Source organism: Panicum hallii, chromosome 5 (genome assembly GCF_002211085.1).
Source record: "Panicum hallii strain FIL2 chromosome 5, PHallii_v3.1, whole genome shotgun sequence".
In the NCBI taxonomy this organism is placed as follows: Eukaryota; Viridiplantae; Streptophyta; class Magnoliopsida; order Poales; family Poaceae; genus Panicum; species Panicum hallii.
Window position 1 is genome coordinate 8270167 of NC_038046.1, and position 19814 is coordinate 8289980.

At 55.5% G+C, this 19814-nt stretch overlaps 1 pseudogene; it reads left to right on the forward strand.

Moving 5' to 3' along the window:
* The first annotated feature begins 1987 nt into the window (after nucleotides 1-1987).
* On the forward strand, nucleotides 1988-18180 carry LOC112892358 (annotated as a pseudogene).
* Nucleotides 18181-19814: the final 1634 nt, after the last annotated feature.

Sequence of the window (19814 nt, forward strand, 5' to 3'; positions counted from 1 at the left end):
ATTTTTTATAAGTAGATTAAAAAGGAGAAGCCGATTGGAGCCACATTTTTTGGCTCCACCACCGTAATGGAAGCTGTTTTGGGTTTCACCAACAGCTTCGTACATAAAGTCGCTTCAAAAACAATCTTTTGACAGAACTTGAACCGGAGGCGACTTTGGAGCCTTTTTTAGCCCTGCCAAAGGGCTCGTGCCGTTGTGCTGTTCGATGCAGCTGCTGCTTGCCGTGATTGAGGAGCCTGCACTCGAATGGTTGGATGGAGCCAGCAGGATCGAAATGTTAGTCTTGGTCGGTTAGTTGGCACTGCAGCAGCATGATAGGTGTGATTGGCAGATGCGAGATTTTGGACGGGTTCGTCGCATCACAAACCAAGAGATGTGCGCACTTATATGTCTGCAGCTTTCTTTTTTGATTTTGATTCTTTGAGGCAGGTTCGAAAACGCGCGCATGCACTAGAAGCAGAAGAATATGGGGAAAATCAGAGCAACAGGAGCATACAGGCCTGAATTTCATGTCTCTGAAGGTGTTCGGCTCGGCGTTCCTCTTAATGCTGAAAGTGTAAGTTGAGTTCCAGATTCGGCCCAGGCTGGTGAAGCACGCTGATGTGCCCTGCTGCTGTGTAGGATTTTTTTTATTTTACAAATTTTCAAAAGTATTCATTAATTGAAAAAATTGCAGATCTATACCGCCGCCGCCGAATGAAATGGCTCCAGTTGGATGAACTGGCGGTAGGTATACTGTAGCAACCTTATTGCCGGTTCATCCGGCGGAATATCCTTCAGCTCATATTCAAAAAATCATAACTAATTTATATGAACTTGGATGGAGATAAATGTTATATGAAAATCGTAGATCTCGACGAGATCTACAACTTTTGGTTCAAACTTTTTCCATTCGGATCCATCTTGGGGCTCAAATAATCGACACAAATTTCAGATCTAAAATTTAAATTTTGGTCAGAACACTTGATAGCACACCTTCAAAAAATCATAATTAATTTATATAAACTAGGATGGAGATAAACTCTATATGAAAATCATAGAAATTAATGAGATCTACAACTTTTTGTAGATCTGAAGCTTTTATCAATTATTTGAGCACCAAGATGGCTCCGAATGAAAAAAGTTTGAACTACAAAAAGTTGTAGATCTTGTTGAGATCTACAATTTTCATTTAAAGTTTATCTCCATTTGAGTTTATATAAATTAGTTATAATTTTTTGAAAATAAGCTATCCAAGCTAGGGAAATTCCGTCGGATGAACTGGCGGTAAGGTTGCTACAGTGCACCTACCGCCTGTTCATCCGACCGTAGCCATTTCATTCGGCGGCAGAGGTATAGATTTGCAAATTTTTCGATTGCATGTGTATTCTTCAAAATTTGTAAAATAAAAAATATATATAAAAAATTCTGCTATGTAGTTGTGCCCAAAAGGCAATAGCCCAATCAGAAAGCCCATAAACTATAGATATAATAATGATACGGAGGAAACTCACAAACCTCGTCTAAAAAAATAAAGATAACTCACAAATCTAAAAATATATCCAGTTTCGAGACATCACTGTAACTACCACTTCATGTACAATAAAGTTGAAACTTGTTGTCATGACTCCTCGGGGAAAAAACTTATATCATGTATTGCTTCATTTTCTTTATATATATGCTGATCCTATCTATTTCCCTCTCACAGTCATCGCCCAAGATTAAAGCTGCTGCTACTAATTCTTTCTCTTAGTAAGGCCGGGCCTTTGGTGTACAAAGCTGTCATTCACCTTGAGCTGTAGCAAGCCAAGTATCTTTTAGGCATGACTCGTATGGATGAAGTGGTTGCTGTTGGGCCTAGTATCTTTTGGCACAAAGAAGTGAAAAATATCTTCTCGAATCAAAACTAAACTACATTGCTGCCAGCTAATATTGACTTTTCTCAGATAAATTAAAAAGTCATATGGGCTTATCGTCCTTGTCGACTCACAGAACCAAAGGAATTCCCATGGTCGAACCCATCCTGGCTTCCTTGATCCATGGCATAGCATCCCTGCTTACCGCCGGAGTAGCCGATCAGGGACAGCGCCACCTAGCCACAGGCCTTGCATGTACGCTGGCTCTGTGATGAGCTCCACAGCATGCAGATCTTCCTGCATGAAACTGAGGTGTGTGGTGGTGATAGCGGCACGGTCACAGAAGCATGGGTCCACCAAATTAGGGACATCATGCTTGATTCAAAGGATGCCATCAATGTCTTCGACGCTAGTCTGGTGCGCAGTTCCTGCATCCTTGGTAACCTACGAGCACAGATCAAAGTTGGGGCTCGGATCAGGCGCATCAGGAACTAGCAGAGCGACATCTCCCGCCATAGATCAGAGTACCCAACCTAACCACCAGCAGGTTGCAGTGACAACTGGATCCTTGGCCTCTTAGCCTCATCTCCCCTGGTTCATGACAAAGATACTATTGGCCTGGACAAAGACCTGGATGTGTTGCTTCATCACACTTTGGGTGAGGAATCAGAGCTCAGTATCATGTCCTTGGTTGGCATCGGTGGTATTGTTAAGACTACGCTTGCCAAGAAGGTGTACAACCATCCACATGTGAAGAAGCACTTTGACCGCAGTTCACGGGTCTATGTTTCAAACATGATGGAGCTGCGAGGTGTCCTCCATGAGATGGGCAAGGGGCTGATGAGGACCCCCTCCGCAGATGTGAGCTCTTTCAGTGAGGGGCAACTCCAAGAACTGCTCTTGAGTGGCCTCGGGGGTATGCGATTTTTGCTTGTGCTTGATGATGTTAGGGGCAAAGGGCTCTGGCATGTGATCAAGCGGGTACTGCCTAATAATGGTACTAGGAGCTGGGTCCTTGTGACAATGCATAACATCATCATGGCCGAGTCGGTTGTTGATGTGAGAAGTGATGTCGATCAACTTCAGCCAATGACATTTGAAGATTCCTGCAATCTGTTATGCATAAAGGCCTTCATAAAAGATAGGATTTGCCCTGATGATCTGAAGGAGATGGCAAAGGACATTGTTAGGAAATATTCTAGTTTGCTCCTTGCTATAGTTGTAGCAGGAAGTATGATGTTAAGGAAGTAAAAGACAGATACCAAATGGAGGTGTGTCCTGGAAAACATTTAGAAGGACCTAAATAATGGTGATATCGGAGTCCAGCAAGCACTACTTTTAAGCAACAAGGATCTTCCACAACCTTTGAAGCCATGTTTTCTGCTATTCTCTGTCATACCATATGACTCGGAGATCTCCCGAAAGAAACGGGTTCGGCTATGGATTGCAGAAGGATTTGTGCAAGAGAAAAATAACGAGATACTTGAAATAACTGCAGAGAAGTACCTCATTAACAGAAGCATGATAAAAGTGGCGGTCGCTAGCAGCAGTGGGAGAGTAAAAGCATGCAGAGTTCACAATCTTCTTCATGATCTTGCCATCTCGTTGACTGAAAATGGGAAATTTCTATCATTTATCATGATAGATGTGCAAGTACTAGTGCTCAGCGCATCTCATTGCAGACATCCAATGTGTCATTCCGCAAAGAATGCAAGAAAATATTACGATCTGTTTTCATGTTCAGCAGTAGTGCACCTGCTGTATTGAAAAGCAAAATTGTTGTAAAGAGCTTCGAACTAGTAAGAATTTTGGATTTGGAAGATGGCAAAGTGCTAAAACTTCCAGAAGAGATAGGAGGACTACTTCACTTGAGGTATCTTGGGCTAAGAGGAACAAAAGTAAAGGAGCTACCAAGAACAAGGCAAAATCTCTGTTACTTGCAAACTCTTGATATCAGGAAGACTTGGATAAAAATAATTGCATTTCAAATCAAGTGCTTGAGGAATTTACGGAATCTAGAGATGAGACAAGATGGCCAAAGCACCAGTGTCCCCATGGGACTTGCCTAGATTGGCAAGCTCCTAGTATTACCTGGTTTGCAAGCAACTGCAGCTATTGTTCATGGGATTTCAAGGCTTACTAAGCTTCAAAAACTTTCTATAGAGGACTTAAACAATGAAGATGCCAAAAAATTATGTTCTTCGCTAAACAATCTGAATGAACTATCATACCTATCCATCTTCTCAGGTGATGATATACAACCTCTTCACATTGCAACATTGAAGCCTTCATCATGTCTACACAAGTTGCAAATAGATGGATCATTGCAGACATTGCCAGAATGGTTTCCTCAGCTACATAATCTTACAAAGTTGCGCCTGAGTTTCTCAAAATTGGAATAAGATCCACTTTCAATTCTCGCTCAATAGCCAAATCTGCTATTCCTGCAACTGAACAAAGCATACCAGGGAAAAGTAATGAGATGCTTGTCGATACACACAGATAGGGGTACCTCCTGCTAGGGTGTCCAGGCCCTTGACTTCTCATAATCCATGAACACCCCCTCATCTCTGAGTCACGTGGCATACGGCCTCCGGGCCTGACTGCTGGGACCACGGTCTCCGGACCCTCCCCGGGCTCCATAAGGTCCGGGGCCTCTGCGCACCCAGGCGGGCGGGAGAGCCCTCGGGAAGCTCCTGCAGACCCAGCCTCCCCTGGGAGGTCCGGAGCCGCCACGTGTGACGGCCAGACCATCACAGGCCGGCCCGCTCCGACCAGCCACGGGGGCCCCGGACCCCCCTTTCCCCCGGGAAGGGGTCCGGTGCCGCCATGTGCTGCCCAGCGGGAGGAGCGGGGCTGGCCCCGCCGCGTGCCTGCGGCCGGAGGCCCCTTACGGGTCGCCTCCTCACCTACCCGCATTCAATGCGGTAGCTGGGTCGGGCGCGCCAAAGTCAAAAGGTGCGGCCTGCCACTGACACACGGGGCAGGTAAGCTGATACCGCGGTAAGCCCGCCCGTTCTGAAGGCGGCGCGTCGTATCACCGCGCACAGTACGCGGACTGTGTGCAGTCCCGTCACGGCGCTGCGCGCGTGATGATGGCCTGTAGTAGGTGGGCCAAGGCGTGCGCTGTAACAGTGCGCGCGCCACAGGACAGCCCCGTCTCGCCCTCTGACCGAAGGTCCCATCCCAACAGTAACAGCACGGCTTCACTGTTGGGTAACGCTGACGCCGGACACTGTACAAGACAAGGCTGTACACGGCCATATCCTGACTGTAGATACGCACATCAACTTCTCGATCGAGAGGACTACGGAGAGGAGCTCGAGGAGATGACCTCTATATCTCTCGTAGAACAGCTCCTATTGGCCGGGCCCACCTGTCGGGGTCCCGCACGGTGTAAGCACTCCCCTTGCACTATAAAAGGGAGAGTGTACTCGTTAGAATACAGGGTTCAACAATAAAAAACACAGCCAATACAACACCAAAGTGGACGTAGGGTATTACGCTCCGGCGGCCCGAACCACTCTAAATCTTCGTGTCCTTCCTGTGTTCATCTGTCCACCGATCGAGCGCTCCTAAGTCTCCTCCAAACCCATCCTTAACTAGGATTAGGCGGGTGCTTTCCGCCACCCGGCTGGAGAATTCCTCCGACATTTGGCGTGCCAGGTAGGGGGCTTAGGTTTGGATTGCGCTCGGTCGACCTTCACGACCTCAATGGCGCAGGAAAATGGCCACCATGACCTCCTGATCGGTGAAGAAGTGGCGTCGACGGCGCCACACGCCTCGCGCCATCCCGCCTCCAGGGTGGCTCCGCGTCCTGCTCCACCGTGTGCGGCGGAGCGGGCCTCGGTGGCCCAATCGGTCCTCCCACCGAGCGGGCCCCTCATGGCAGCCAGGGAGTTGCTCCGCAACCCCCCTGGTGAGGCGGCGTCGCCAGACGCGCACAGACAATGGCGTGACGACGTCGACCGCCTCCTCAACCTGGCACAGGCTTCCCCAGGCTCAGCGGGGGGGTCTGTGTCCAGGCATCGCCGTCGCCAGGGCGGCACATCCGGTTCTGTGCACTCGCCATCAGTGAGGAGTGCGCGGACCGAGGACCTCCGGGCGGAGCTCAACCGCAGGCATGCGGGAGAGGACGCCAGGATCTCCATCGAGCGAGCACGCAACCGACGGCTCAACATTGAGGGTCGGGACCTTGCGCCTGAGCTCGATGCGGCTGTGGCCAGGCCACAGGGACTCACCCAGGCGCCGGTGTCGGGCGGACCTTGCGCCTGAGCTCGATGCGGCTGTGGCCAGGCCACAGGGACTCACCCAGGCGCCGGTGTCGGGCGTGGGCTGTGCAACGCTCGCTGACCATCTTCGTGCGGTAGCCTGGCCGTCCAAGTTTCGGCCTCACCTGCCGGAAAAATATGACGGGTCCTCCAACCCGTCAGAGTTCCTGCAGGTCTACATCACCGCCATCACGGCGGCTGGAGGTAACGAAGCCGTCATGGCAAGTTACTTTCATGTAGCCTTGACCGGACCAGCCCGGACCTGGCTCATGAACCTTACCCCGGGATCCATCCAATCCTGGGGTGAGCTCTGCGCACAGTTCACTGCGAACTTCGCTAGTGCGTATCAGCAGCATGGCGTGGAGGCCCACCTCCACGCCGTGAGGCAACAACCCGGGGAAACCCTCCGGGCCTTCATTTCCCGCTTCACCAAGGTGCGTGGAACCATCCCACGTATCTCCGATGCATCTATTATCACGGCTTTCCGACAGGGGGTCCGTGACGAGAAGATGCTAGAGAAGCTGGCGACCCACCAGGTGGAAGCCGTCACCGCCCTGTTCGCTCTGGCGGACAAGTGCGCCCGGGCTGCAGAGGGCCGTGCATGGCACTCTGCAACCCAGGCAGGACCTGCTCAAACAAGTGGGCCCAGTGTCGCTGCCCCCGGCAGCGGCAAGAAGAAGAACAAGAAGGGCCGTGGCTTCGACAAGTCACGGATTGGTGGTCCGGCCGTTGCGGCTGCAACGACCGGGGGCCAGAACTCCCGTGGCAAGCGCCCGCGACAGCAGCGCACCGACCCCGGGTCGTGCCCTGTTCATCCGGGGGCTCGCCACAGCGCCACCGAGTGCCGCGAGATCCAGAAGCTCGCGGAGCGCCTCAACAAGAGGCGAGATCAAGCCTCCAAGGAGGGCTCCTCCCCACCGCGCCGGTCCGGTAAGGAGAAAGCCTCCGATGCCGATGCAGCCGCGACGGAGAGAGAGTTGGGGTATCAAGCCCCCAACAAAGACCTCAAGGGACTTTTCCAGCAGTCCGATTCCGAGTCCGGCGGGGACGAGCGCCGCAAGAAGCTGTACGTTATGTACGGCGGCAGTTCGGAGCTCGTCTCCCGGCGGGACGTCAAGGCCCTTCGCCGGGAGGTCCTCTCGGTGAAGCCAGGGGTGCCGAAGGCGGCGCCCCATCAGCGGTGGAAAGGCACCACCGTCTCCTTCGGGCCATCCGATTGCCCAGAGAACATGGCGGGCGCGGGGGTGCTGCCGCTCATCACGGCACCCACCATCGCCAATGTTCGCCTTCACCATGTGCTGATCGACGGAGGGGCCGGCCTCAGCGTCATCAGCTATGCAGCGTTCAAGCACCTGCAGATTCCGGAGTCCAAGCTGGCTCCATCACGCCCATTCTCAGGAGTGGGCCCGGATCCCGTGTACCCGGTGGGCACCATCACCTTACCGGTTACATTCGGGACGGAGGACAATTTCCGTACCGAGAACGTGCAGTTCGAGGTCGCGGAAGTTAACCTCCCCTTCAACGCCATCATCGGCAGACCGGCCCTGTACCGGTTTATGGCCGTCGCCCACTACGGGTACCTGGTCCTGAAGATGCCCTCTCCGGCAGGCGTCCTCACTGTCCCGAGCGATCGTGCCGCAGCAGTTGTGGCGGTCGAAAAGCTCCATGCGCTGGCCACGGGGCTTACCCCTGCAGCCGGCGCCCAGGGGTCCGACCCCTCGACCTCACGTACCAAGGCTCAGGCCAAGGCACCGAAGGTCCGTCCGTCCGACACGGACGATGTTCCCGTGAAGACCGTCCAGGTCGGAGCGGAGGCCTCCCAGACCACCCGCATCGGTGGCAACCTGGGGGAGAAATAGGAAAGCGCGCTCGTCGCCTTCCTCCAGGCAAATGTCGACGTGTTCGCCTGGGAACCGTCACAGATACCCGGGATCCCTAGGGAGGTGATTGAGCATCATCTGAAGATCCACCCCGACGCCAAGCCGGTCCGGCAAAAGCCACGCAAGCAGTCCATCGAGCGGCAAAACTTCATCCGTGAAGAGGTCCGCAAGCTGCTGCAGGCTGGCTTCATCGAGGAGGTCTACCATCCTGTATGGTTGGCCAACCCGGTCGTAGTCCCAAAGGCCAACGGGAAGCTTCGGATGTGCATCGACTACACCAATCTAAACAAGGCATGTCCAAAAGACCCTTATCCACTTCCGCGTATAGACCAGATTGTGGACTCCACCTCTAGGTGTGATTTGTTGTCCTTCATAGATGCCTATTCTGGTTTTCACCAAATCAAGATGGCTAGTGATGATAGGAAGCACACAGCTTTTGTAACAGTGGATGGTCTTTATTGTTATATAGTGATGCCTTATGGATTACTTAATGCTCTACCCACCTTTGCTCGTGCAATGAACATCACTCTTGGTGATTTGGTTAGAGATATAGTTGAGGTATATGTCGATGACATCGTTGTCAAGACTAGGGAGTCGGGTTCCCTCTTAGAAAATCTAGCTCAAGTCTTCAACAAGCTACGCGCGACCTCTACCAAGTTAAACCCCGAGAAGTGCGTCTTCGGCGTATCGGCGGGAAAGCTCCTTGGATTCCTGGTCTCCCACCGGGGGATCGAGGCCAACCCGGATAAGGTCCGGGCGGTCGAGGCAATGAGACCCCCGGTGCGCCTCAAGGATGTGCAGAGGTTGACGGGATCCCTTGCAGCCCTCAGCCGCTTCATTTCGAGGCTGGCAGAGAGGGCGCTTCCCTTCTTCAAGTTGATGAGGGGGTCCGGCCCATTCGTATGGACCGAAGAGGCAGAACGTGCCTTCCAAGAGATGAAGCAGTACCTTACCTCCTTGCCGGTCCTGGTCGCACCAGACCCAGGTGAGACACTGTTTCTTTACCTTGCAGCAACGACCGAAGTGATCAGCATGGTGCTGGTCGCCGAGAGGTCCGAGCTTCTCCCGCAGGGGACCTTCGTGGACCCTCCTGCAGAAGGGGGAGGTCCGGCCTCCCCCACTCCAGCAACCGGCCCTATTTCGGAGGGTCCGGCCGGGTCCCGACCTGGAGAAGTGTTAAGCAGCTTGGGGGCCGACGGGACCCCAGCTCAAGTTGAAGGATCCAGTCCAACTGGCAGAGTCAGGACCGTCCAGAAGCCGGTCTACTACGTCAGTGAGGTCCTTCATGAGGCAAAGGCCAGGTATCCTGAGACACATAAGCTCCTTTATGCTATACTTGTTGCGTCCAGGAAGCTCCGCCACTACTTTCAGGCCCACAAGGTTGTGGTGGTGACCTCCTACCCATTGAGGGCCATCCTCCACAACTCCAACGCCACGGGCAACATCGCCAAGTGGGCAGCGGAGCTCGCTGGGTTCCAGCTCGACTTCCAGCCGCGTCACGCCATTAAGAGTCAGATCCTTGCTGACTTCATCGCAGAATGGACGCCCGCACCAAGCGTCTCCGGGGGTCCGGACCAAGGCACGGACCCCCCACGTCCGGAGGTCAGGGCTCCGGTCTTCACCGGACCTCACTGGACCCTTTTCTTTGACGGGTCCGCCCGCAGCAAGAGGGCCGGGGCGGGCGTGGTCCTCATCGACCCACGTGGCGAGCAGTTAAAGTACATGGTGCACCTCAATTTTGAGGCCACTAACAACATGGCAGAGTATGAGGCCTTGATCTTTGGGCTTACGGCGGCCCTGTCCCTGGGGGTCCGGGAGCTCCTGGTCAAAGGGGACTCCCAACTCATCATCAGGCAAGTCCGGGGGGAGTGCTGCTGCAACAACCCCCAGCTCGCAGCCTACCTCATTCATGTGAAGAGGCTCGAGAAGGACTTTGATGTGTTGGAACTGCAACATGTTCCACGCGAAGGCAACACACCAGCTGATGCACTCTCCGCGAGCGCATCGACCCAGGCACCCGTGCCTGAGGGCATCTTCCAGAGACGCCTGCTGAAGCCTTCCGCCCAGCCTGCCGACCTGGGCGACCACCTCGAAGCTGGCGGTCCCGGCGGAGCTCCATCCGTGGAGCCCACCAAGGGTCGTGTGCTCCCTTGAGGGTCCCGAAGACCTCAGGGGGGCACGCCCAGTTTCTCAGGAAGGTCCCGATGCATGGATCTCTAAGGTCCGGGACTACCTGAAGGAAAATTACCTTCCTGAAGATCAAGCATCTGCTGAGCGCATTGTCCGGATGGCTAAGCGGTACACAGTGGTAGAAGGGGATCTCTACCGCCGTGGCGCCAACGGCGTCCTCATGCGGTGCGTCACCCAGGAAGAGGGCTGCGACTTGCTTGCGGAGATCCATGGAGGCGAGTGCGGAAGTCATTCTTCATCCCGCACGCTGGTTGGTAAAGCTTTCCGGCATGGCTTTTACTGGCCGACAGCACTCCAGGATGCAGCTGAGTTGGTAAGGTCCTGCAAAGCGTGTCAGTTCCACGCAAAGCAAATACACACTCCAGCTCAGGCACTGCAGATGATTCCTCCCTCTTGGCCCTTTGCGGTATGGGGGTTGGATATCTTGGGACCTTTCCCTAGGGCCGTCGGTGGGTACCGATACCTCTATGTCGCCATTGACAAGTTCACCAATTGGCCAGAGGCAACCCCAGTGGTCAACATTACCAAGGCGTCGGCAACTGCTTTCCTCAGGTCAATTGTGTGCCGGTTCGGGGTCCCGAACCGGGTCATCACCGACAATGGGACCCAGTTCACGAGCCAGTACTTCCAGGAGTACTGTGAGGATATGGGCATCCAGCTCTGTTTCGCCTCAGTGGCACATCCCAGGAGCAATGGCCAAGTTGAGCGGGCCAACGCCGAAATCCTCAGAGGGCTCAAGATCCGAACCTACTGTGACCTTGAGAAGCATGGCGCAAGGTGGATTGAAGAGCTTCCGAGTGTATTATGGGGGAACCGGACCACACCCAGCCGTGCAACAGGGGAAACCCCTTTCTTCTTGGTTTACGGGGCAGAAGCGTGCCTTCCTCCGGAGATCACCATGGGCTCCCTACGAGTCCGGTCCTTTGATGAGAAAATGCAGGAACAGGAGCGTCGCCAAGATGTGGACCTCGTCGACGAGCGCAGATGGTGAGCAGCAGTCCGAAACGCACGTTACAACCAAGCGCTCCGGCGCTACCACCAACGCTTCGTGCGTAGTAGGGAGCTCCGGGTCGGGGACCTAGTCCTAAGGCGGATTCTAAACCGGGAGGGCATGCACAAGCTCTCCCCCAGCTGGGAGGGGCCCTTCAAGGTGACAAAGGTGTGCCGACCCGGATCTGTTCGATTGGCTGCGGAGGATGGAATGCAACTGCCCAATCCATGGAACATTGAGCACCTCCGTAAGTTCTATCCCTAGGACCCGTTTGAGTGGGAATTTTCCCTTTGTAATTGGTAGCATCACTGTGCGGTCCAGGGCGGTCGAGGTCCGCCCTCGTAAACCCGGCCCCTGGCGTACATCGCACAACTCTTCTGTACCAATTCATTTAAGGGAAATTTGTTCTCAAACGCGTCCTTGAACTCTATGCGATTCTAAGGTTTTTTCGCTTCTTGTTACGCTAACCCCCCACGTGGTTTTTCGCGTCTGTGTCGTGTCGAAAGTCCTACTTAGGTTGCTACACTATGTCTCTGCCCGGGACCCCTGTCTCGCGGAAGAAAAGGAACCGGGCACCCGGGAACTGGCTTCAGGGAGGCGTGCTCGTTCTTTGCTGGGGTCCAGGGCTGTGTAGCCGCTTAGCCTGGTTCCGTACCCTAAGCCTACACGCCCTGCCCCCCTAGGACGGGTATCGTTGTACCTTGAACAATGGACCCGGGGGCCGGGACCCCTTAGATTCCCGAACTATGGCTCCGGTGCTCTGACTCGTTACGCAACACAGTAGGCTTTTGCTGGCCGGACCGGGACCTCGTGGGGACGTCCACTAAGCGTCGATCTAAGTCATGTGCAGGACCTCGGTTCTATGGCAGCTAGTCCCGTCCTATCGCGACTACCTCCCAGGGGGCCACACGGGACCTTGGTATGCACAAGAACACCTTACAAACCGACAGCAGGAAAACAGCTAAGTTTCTCACAAAAATTGCGTTGAATATGCACAATATTATCTTACAATAACAAAAGTTGTATTACAAAAGAAATAATAAAAAGATGCTAGCACTACTGCTCTGGTGGTCCGGAGGCACTCCCACGCTCTGCAGGTTCAGGACGTCGCCGGAGGCGGGCCGCGACCAGGTCCACTGCCTCCTGGACTCCTTCCTGAGCAGCGGCTGCCGTTGCCCGGAGGGGTCCGACCAGGACGGGAGTCAGCTGGACGGCAGGATCATGGCTTCGGAAGCTGGTGAGGATGTACTCCGCCATCCCCCGGGCAACCACTCGTCCCTCTGCCTCCAGGAGGTCCTGAAGGACGGCCTCCGCATCCTGTAGCCGCCTGGCGGTGGAGTCCAGCAGTTGGAGTGCGGCACCAAATGGTGAAGGAGCCTCTGGTACCCAGATGGGGTTGGCTCCGAGCGCTTCTAGCAGAGGGTTCACCGCACCAACCCATCTTGTTAATCGGTTGGCGCCGGCGCGCTGCTCTGCCAGGAGCCCCTCCACCTTGACCTCCCTCTCCTGGAGCGCTGCCTCGCGTTCCTGGAGCCTCCGGTGCCCAGCTGCCAGCTCCTCCTCCACGGCCTCTTCCCGCTTCTGGAGCTCTTGCAGACGGGCCACCTCCTCTGCTTTTCGGGCGGCCAGCTCTTCTTCTTTCTTTGCTGCCGCCGCTACCTGATCCGCGAGGGCGGCCTGTTGCGCCTCGGCCGTTGCAAATGCCTCCCTCGCCCCGTCTGCCAGCTCCCGGGCGGCCCGCTCCCTCTCCGCTGCCGCCTCCTTCAACCTCTCCACGGCAATCAGCCCCTGGAGAGCCTCTGCTTCCCGCTGTGTGGCCGCCAACTCCCGCTGGCGCTGCTTCCTCCCGGACGCGCGCCTGCTCCAGCTCCTCCCGCAGGAGCTCGCGCCCCGCCACGAGTTTGGCGCGCTCCTCGGCGTAGCGGGCGGAGACAGAGTTGATGCGGTCCCCCAGGCGGACCTCCCAGTCGGAGAGCCGCTGGCGCTCCGCCTCCAGCTTCTCCCACTCCCGGCGCATGCCAGCCTCTAGCTCCTGTTGAGCTTGCTGGCATTTGGCTATGAGCCGGGGGAGCGGGACCTCCGCTGTGCTCGGGAGGAGGTACCTTCCCAACACCACCTCCGGTTCCTCCTCTGCCGGTGGGTGGGTGCTGCTGGCAACTTCGGCGACCTCCGGAGCCGCTGCCCCTGCTGGCTCTGGAGCCGTCGCCTCTGTCGCCTCCGGAGCAGCCGCCTCTGCCGCCTCTGGTGCCGCGACCTCCACCACCTCCGCTGCCTCTGGCGCAGCAGCCTCCGCCGTGGCAGTGGCCCCCTCTGCTGCTAGGTCAGCTGGTGAGGGCCCGACCTCAACACCCGGCGCTGTCGCCGGTGCCTCGGTCGTCGCAGCTGACCTGGTGCCCTCCTCCTGGGGGGCAGCTTCGGGTCATGGCGGTGTGGTGGCCTCTGGCTCCGGGCCCATGGGTCCGGGGGCTTCTGGAGCTGTTCCAGGAGGGGGGCCTGTTGGGAGCGGCGCCGAGGGCCCCGATGCTGGCTGGGGGCCGGATCCCCCAGTGGGAGCATCCGAAGACTGCGGCCTGCCGTATCACCTGTATGGTTAAGGACCGGAAGCCAAGAAAGAAAATGAAAAACCATGACAAAACCACTTACGGGAAGTCGGACCACTCCCATCTGCCCCGGGCTGCGGGGGGGACTTTCCTCCCAGCCGAGGACCCCCCGGATCTTTGGTGGGTGTCCCTCGCCAGCGGAGTTGCTGGTGGCGGTGATGGGGGTAGTAGATTGGCCTCGGGCGGTGGTGGTGGCGTCGCCGGACGCCGTTCTGGTGGCGGTGGCGGAGGAGGCTGACGTGTCTCCTCCGGACCCCTCTCCGGCTGCTGGCGTTGTGGCGCGGGTGGAGGAGCTCTGCTCTGCTCCTCTGCCCCCGCCGTCTTCTGGCGTTTCGGCGCCGGTTCCCCGACCAGGGAACCGTCGCCGCGCTGGAGCCTCCGGGACTTGCTCCCTTCAGCTTGACTGCGCCGCTCAGGTGCCGCCCCCTGAGCCTCGTCGCTCCTTTGGGCCGGGGCAGCACCCGCACTATCTTTCTGCCGGCGCTCTGGCGCCGGCACTTTCTCCTTTCCTTTCCCGCTGGGGGCCGGACCTCTGGGTCCCGGCTCCCCAGCACCTTCGCTGGGACGATGCTGGCGGTCCGGAGTGACGCCAGGGATCTGGAGCCCGCGGTTGGGGTCGCCCCCAGTTGTCGGACCGCCAGGCCGCCCTCGTCCAGGGTCGGCATCAACGACAGGACCGATGACCGCAATGCCTGGTCCTCGCACAGGGCCTTGACCCCGCTCGGGAGGACCAGGGACTCCGGGATGAACGCCTCGCCGGTCATCGCCCGGACCGCTGCCTCCAGCTCCGCCCTGGTGAAGTCGCCGCCGGGCCCGCGTGCGATCCTGCAGCAGTCGTTCAGCCCCGTGTACACGTAGGCCATCCGGGACCGCTGCTGCAGGGGCACGATTCGCGGCTTCAAGAAGTCGCCCAGCACCATCATAGAAGTCAGGCCGCTCCTTGCCAACTTCTTGATCCGGTACAACACTGGGTCGAGCTCCGCCGGTATTGTCGGCCTGGCCTTCCAGGTGCTCCGGTCGCTCTGGGGGCCCTCCGTTGGCAGCTCCAGGAGGTCATGAGGCTCGTTAGCCACGATGACCCAGCCTTCACGCCACTCCTCCCACTTGGAGCTGGACAAAGCGGCAATGTAGGAGCCCGCCATCCCGTGCCGGAGCTGGAAGTAGTAAGCGCCAATCTCGCCGCGCTTCTTCCCGGTCCCAACCAGGGAGTAGAAATGTTTGAAGATGGTGGTGCAGGGACGCACCCCCACGAACATCTCCATGAAATGGGCGAAGACCGCCGCGAGGAGGACGGAGTGGGGGGTGAGATGATGAAGTTGGAGGCCGAACTCCTCCAGGAGTAGGAGGAAGAAGGAGGAGATCGGAGGAACCAACCCGCACATAATGTACGAATTGAAAAGGACGAATTCCCCCGCGGCAAGGTCGCGGAGGGGAATCTCGCCGGCCCTAACCTTCCCGGCGTTTGCCGGCGCGGTCCACCCCAGAAGGCGCCGCACCGCGTCCAGCTGTTCCCGGGTCTGGAAGCGGCGCGGGAAAGGAAGTGAAGCCATGGAGATTGTTGGGCAAGGATTGCGAAGGAACAAGGAAGAAGGAGGAGCCGGGCGTAAGGGAGCCGATCGCGAGAAGGGATGTGGAGACGAAGGGGCGCTACGGCGTCTGTTGTTGGCAAGTGCGAAAAGGTAGCCGTTCCTTTCGGCGCTTACCTTTTATGCAAAAGGCTGCTCCCCCCTTAGCGTCCCGCGGCGACTGAAGAGAAGCCGAGCGGTCGCCAGCGCCGCCTTCCCATCCCTCACACTCTATGACCAGTGGGCTCGGGCCCACCTGTCATTGGCATGGGTGCTGGAGGGTCGTGGGAAGGGCGGAATCTGAACCGCCCGAGCCGCGCGACGGGCTCAAATAAGACAAGAATCTGAACCGTCTGATGCGCACGGTGCGCGCGGAGGACGGGCCCCTCGGGGATTCCGCTTCGGGCGAAAGGACGTCCATGCCCTTGCCCGGCGGGAACGAGCTGTCCACCCGGCGCGATGCTGGGATTTGGCCCCACCTGCGGGTTCATCCCTCTCCCGAGGTGGGCCCGGGGGCCTCTGTCGGTACACACAGATAGGGGTACCTCTTGCTAGGGTGTCCAGGCTCTTGGCTTCTCATAATCCATGAACACCCCCTCATCTCTGAGTCACGTGGCAAACGGCCTCCGGGCCTGACTGCTGGGACCACGGTCTCCGGACCCTCCCCGGGCTCCATAAGGTCCGGGGCCTCTGCGCACCCAGGCGGGCGGGAGAGCCCTCGGGAAGCTCCTGCAGACCCGGCCTCCCCTGGGAGGTCCGGAGCCGCCACGTGTGATGGCCAGACCATCACAGGCCGGCCCGCTCCGACCAGCCACGGGGGCCCCGGACCCCCCTTTCCCCCGGGAAGGGGTCCGGTGCCGCCATGTGCTGCCCAGCGGGAGGAGCGGGGCTGGCCCCGCCGCGTGCCTGCGGCCGGAGGCCCCTTACGGGTCGCCTCCTCACCTACCCGCATTCAATGCGGTAGCTGGGTCGGGCGCGCCAAAGTCAAAAGGTGCGGCCTGCCACTGACACACGGGGCAGGTAAGCTGATACCGCGGTAAGCCCGCCCGTTCTGAAGGCGGCGCGTCGTATCACCGCGCACAGTACGCGGACTGTGTGCAGTCCCGTCACGGCGCTGCGCGCGTGATGATGGCCTGTAGTAGGTGGGCCAAGGCGTGCGCTGTAACAGTGCGCGCGCCACAGGACAGCCCCGTCTCGCCCTCTGACCGAAGGTCCCATCCCAACAGTAACAGCACGGCTTCACTGTTGGGTAACGCTGACGCCGGACACTGTACAAGACAAGGCTGTACACGGCCATATCCTGACTGTAGATACGCACATCAACTTCTCGATCGAGAGGACTACGGAGAGGAGCTCGAGGAGATGACCTCTATATCTCTCGTAGAACAGCTCCTATTGGCCGGGCCCACCTGTCGGGGTCCCGCACGGTGTAAGCACTCCCCTTGCACTATAAAAGGGAGAGTGTACTCGTTAGAATACAGGGTTCAACAATCAAAAACATAGCCAATACAACACCAAAGTGGACGTAGAGTATTACGCTCCGGCGGCCCGAACCACTCTAAATCTTCGTGTCCTTCCTGTGTTCATCTGTCCACCGATCGAGCGCTCCTAAGTCTCCTCCAAACCCATCCTTAACTAGGATTAGGCGGGTGCTTTCCGCCACCCGGCTGGAGAATTCCTCCGACAATGCTGCTGTCCAGACTTTCCAAAATTGAAAATATTCATCATAAGTAAACTTGAGAAACAGGAAGAATGGGATGTAGATATAGGAGCCATGCCATGTGTCGGTGGGTGAGTACCGCAAGCAGGGATTCATAAGAATCCCCGTTTAGAGATTCGGCCAGGGTGTAACACGTAGTAGGATTCCGACCGTGTAAAGATCGGGAGATAAGGTGGTTTAGACAAGTTCGGACCGCTGTGAGCCTAACACCCTACGTCCTGTATAGAACTAGTGGTAGTATTGAGCTGAATCTGAGTTTGGGTCAATTGGATTTGATCCCCTGCACATTGCCCGTCTATTCTATTTATATCCTTCCTCGTTGGTCCCGGGTAGAGGCTTACTGTCTTAAGTGTGAATGTGGTGCCTGGTGAGGGGCACCGGCCTGCAAGTGGCGTCCGCTTGCTAGGTAGGTCATGCGCCGTGGGTCAGGATTGTCGTCATCCGGGGTCCTCCTCGAGGGATTATGGGGGAGGCGTGCATCGTCCGAGATCTTTCCTGTGCATTGTCCGAGGCCGTAGACGCTCCTTTCCATGTCTATCCATGCCAGATGACGCGATGTGACCCGGGAGGGGAGGGTCCCTCTGTCCCGGTCGCCGCAGTCTGAGAGCACGCCTCCCCCGTAATCATATTGTTTTACGGGGAAGGCGCGCCCCGCCCACGGGCCTCGCCCGGTTGTAGTAGGATGGGCACATTAAATGCCCCGTCAGACGATCCCTTCTTCACGAAGGAGCCGTTTCATCCCGGGGAGGCGCTTGGCCTCCCACGGTTTCAGGTCCTCTAGGAGGCGTCTCAGTTTGACCCATTATTGCTAATGGCCCAAGAGGGCCTTTTAGCCCATTTATCCTCAATTTATCCATAGCTAGGGGGATCTCGTTCCCGTGGCGCTGACACCATGTGTCCTGGAAGTGTGGATCTTTTTCTTTGATAATATAGTGACAGTTCCTACTGGGTTGCAGTCTCTTTCTACATTGCAGAGACTGAGATTGGTGGGCATGCCAAGCTCGTTTGCAGAGACTGAGATTGGTGGGCATGCCAAGCTTGTTTATTGGTAGATTGGGAGAACTTGGTGAAGATTTCGTTAGGGTCAAACACATCCCATCTATCTAGATCATTCAACAATTTGGGTGACGGTGAAAATTTTTAGCAACTATAATATTTCCCTCTTAAGTCATAGCTTGCAGGACTTCGAAAATACTGATATTGTAGAATGAAAACCTTTTGTTTTTCTATTTTGTGGGTACAGGTGGTGTATATTTTGGCAAGTATTGTTATGCAGCCACTAAAGTTGCCGCTTGCCCTGGTTTCTGAATACTAGTTGGAGTTGCTATTACAGGGTTCGTATATTCAGACCAATCAACTCGCACAAGAAAAAATAGTTCGCCATTGACATTGTACCAAGAAAAACCGAGATGCATCCTGGAACTTTGTTATTTTTTTTAAATGAACTCATGCGAACTTTTAGCACGACGTACCTTAACAGAATTCCATGAAGTATAACCTTCGGCAGTTCTGCAATGCAAGAATAACTGAAATAAGCGGCAGTCCAGGTTAATTTTTTATGCAAGTTATTGCCACAACATTGTGGAATTTTGCAATTGTTCTTAAGGTCCATTTGTGCATGCGCAACATATTGGGTGTGCATGAAACAGCTGCAACGGCTCACCGTGAATGCTTGCGACGGGCCTCTTGGCTTCAAAACCGCCGGCCGTGGGAGGGATGCGTTGCTCGCGCGCACGGGCACCTCGGTCCGCGAACAGGCGGGCACCCGGACTCCAGCAGCACGAACAGGCGGGTCACCGAACAATCCCATGGTGGAGCGCGCGCGGACAGCAGGTGTCGCAGTTGTCGCATGCGGCAGTGGAGAATGCGGGGAGAGGAAGAAGGCCGGTCAGGAGAGGGCCTTAAGCGGGGGGAGCTCGACGGCGGCAGCACGGATGAAGCGAGAAGAGGATGGATTTATTTTTTTAATTATGCAGTCACAACACACGCACACTCATCCCTATAAACAAATCTTACCAATATAAGCATCTTCGAAGACTGAGCCGGTAAATTCTTGAGATTAATAAAGTCATTATAGACGCCTCGTTGTTGATGGGAACGTCACCTACTACTGAAAGCACAAAGCCGTTGAATACTAGAAAATTCACTCCCACGGGGAGTCGAACCAAAAACTTGAGGTGCTACATACTTTTGTAACCACTAGGATATAGACCTTTTCGCAGAATATGACAGATTTAGGATGGTCTCGAAGCTAGCACATCAATCGGATTTATTTGCCGCCCGAGTATTTTTGTGCATATCAGTGCCCATCCGGCCATCCGTGGCTTATTTGGAAGGAAAGAACCTTTTCTATTCTCTGGTATGATCAGTTTTGCGTGAATTAAATTGTGTGAAGTCATTTTCTAAAAGTAAAAAAAATAAAAGAGGATAAAGCCAGTTTTATTAGTTCCACCACTGTTTCAGGTGAAGCCATCTCAAATGACTGTAGTTTTAGGTAAAACAATCTATTAGCTGAAACAAATTTCCGGAGGATTGTCAGCTTATTAGCGAGTATAGGCGAATTTGGGTAGATTATGGCAAAATATTTATCAAAAAATAGATATAGATCGCCAAAAGTAAAGCAAGGTATTTAAGAATAATAATTTTTAACACATCAAAGTATCACAAAATTATAATTGTTAGATTGCAATGTGTCATAAAACTATAGGGTTAATCAATTTATTACAAAATTATATAGTATTTTACATAGTGCAAACAATCAT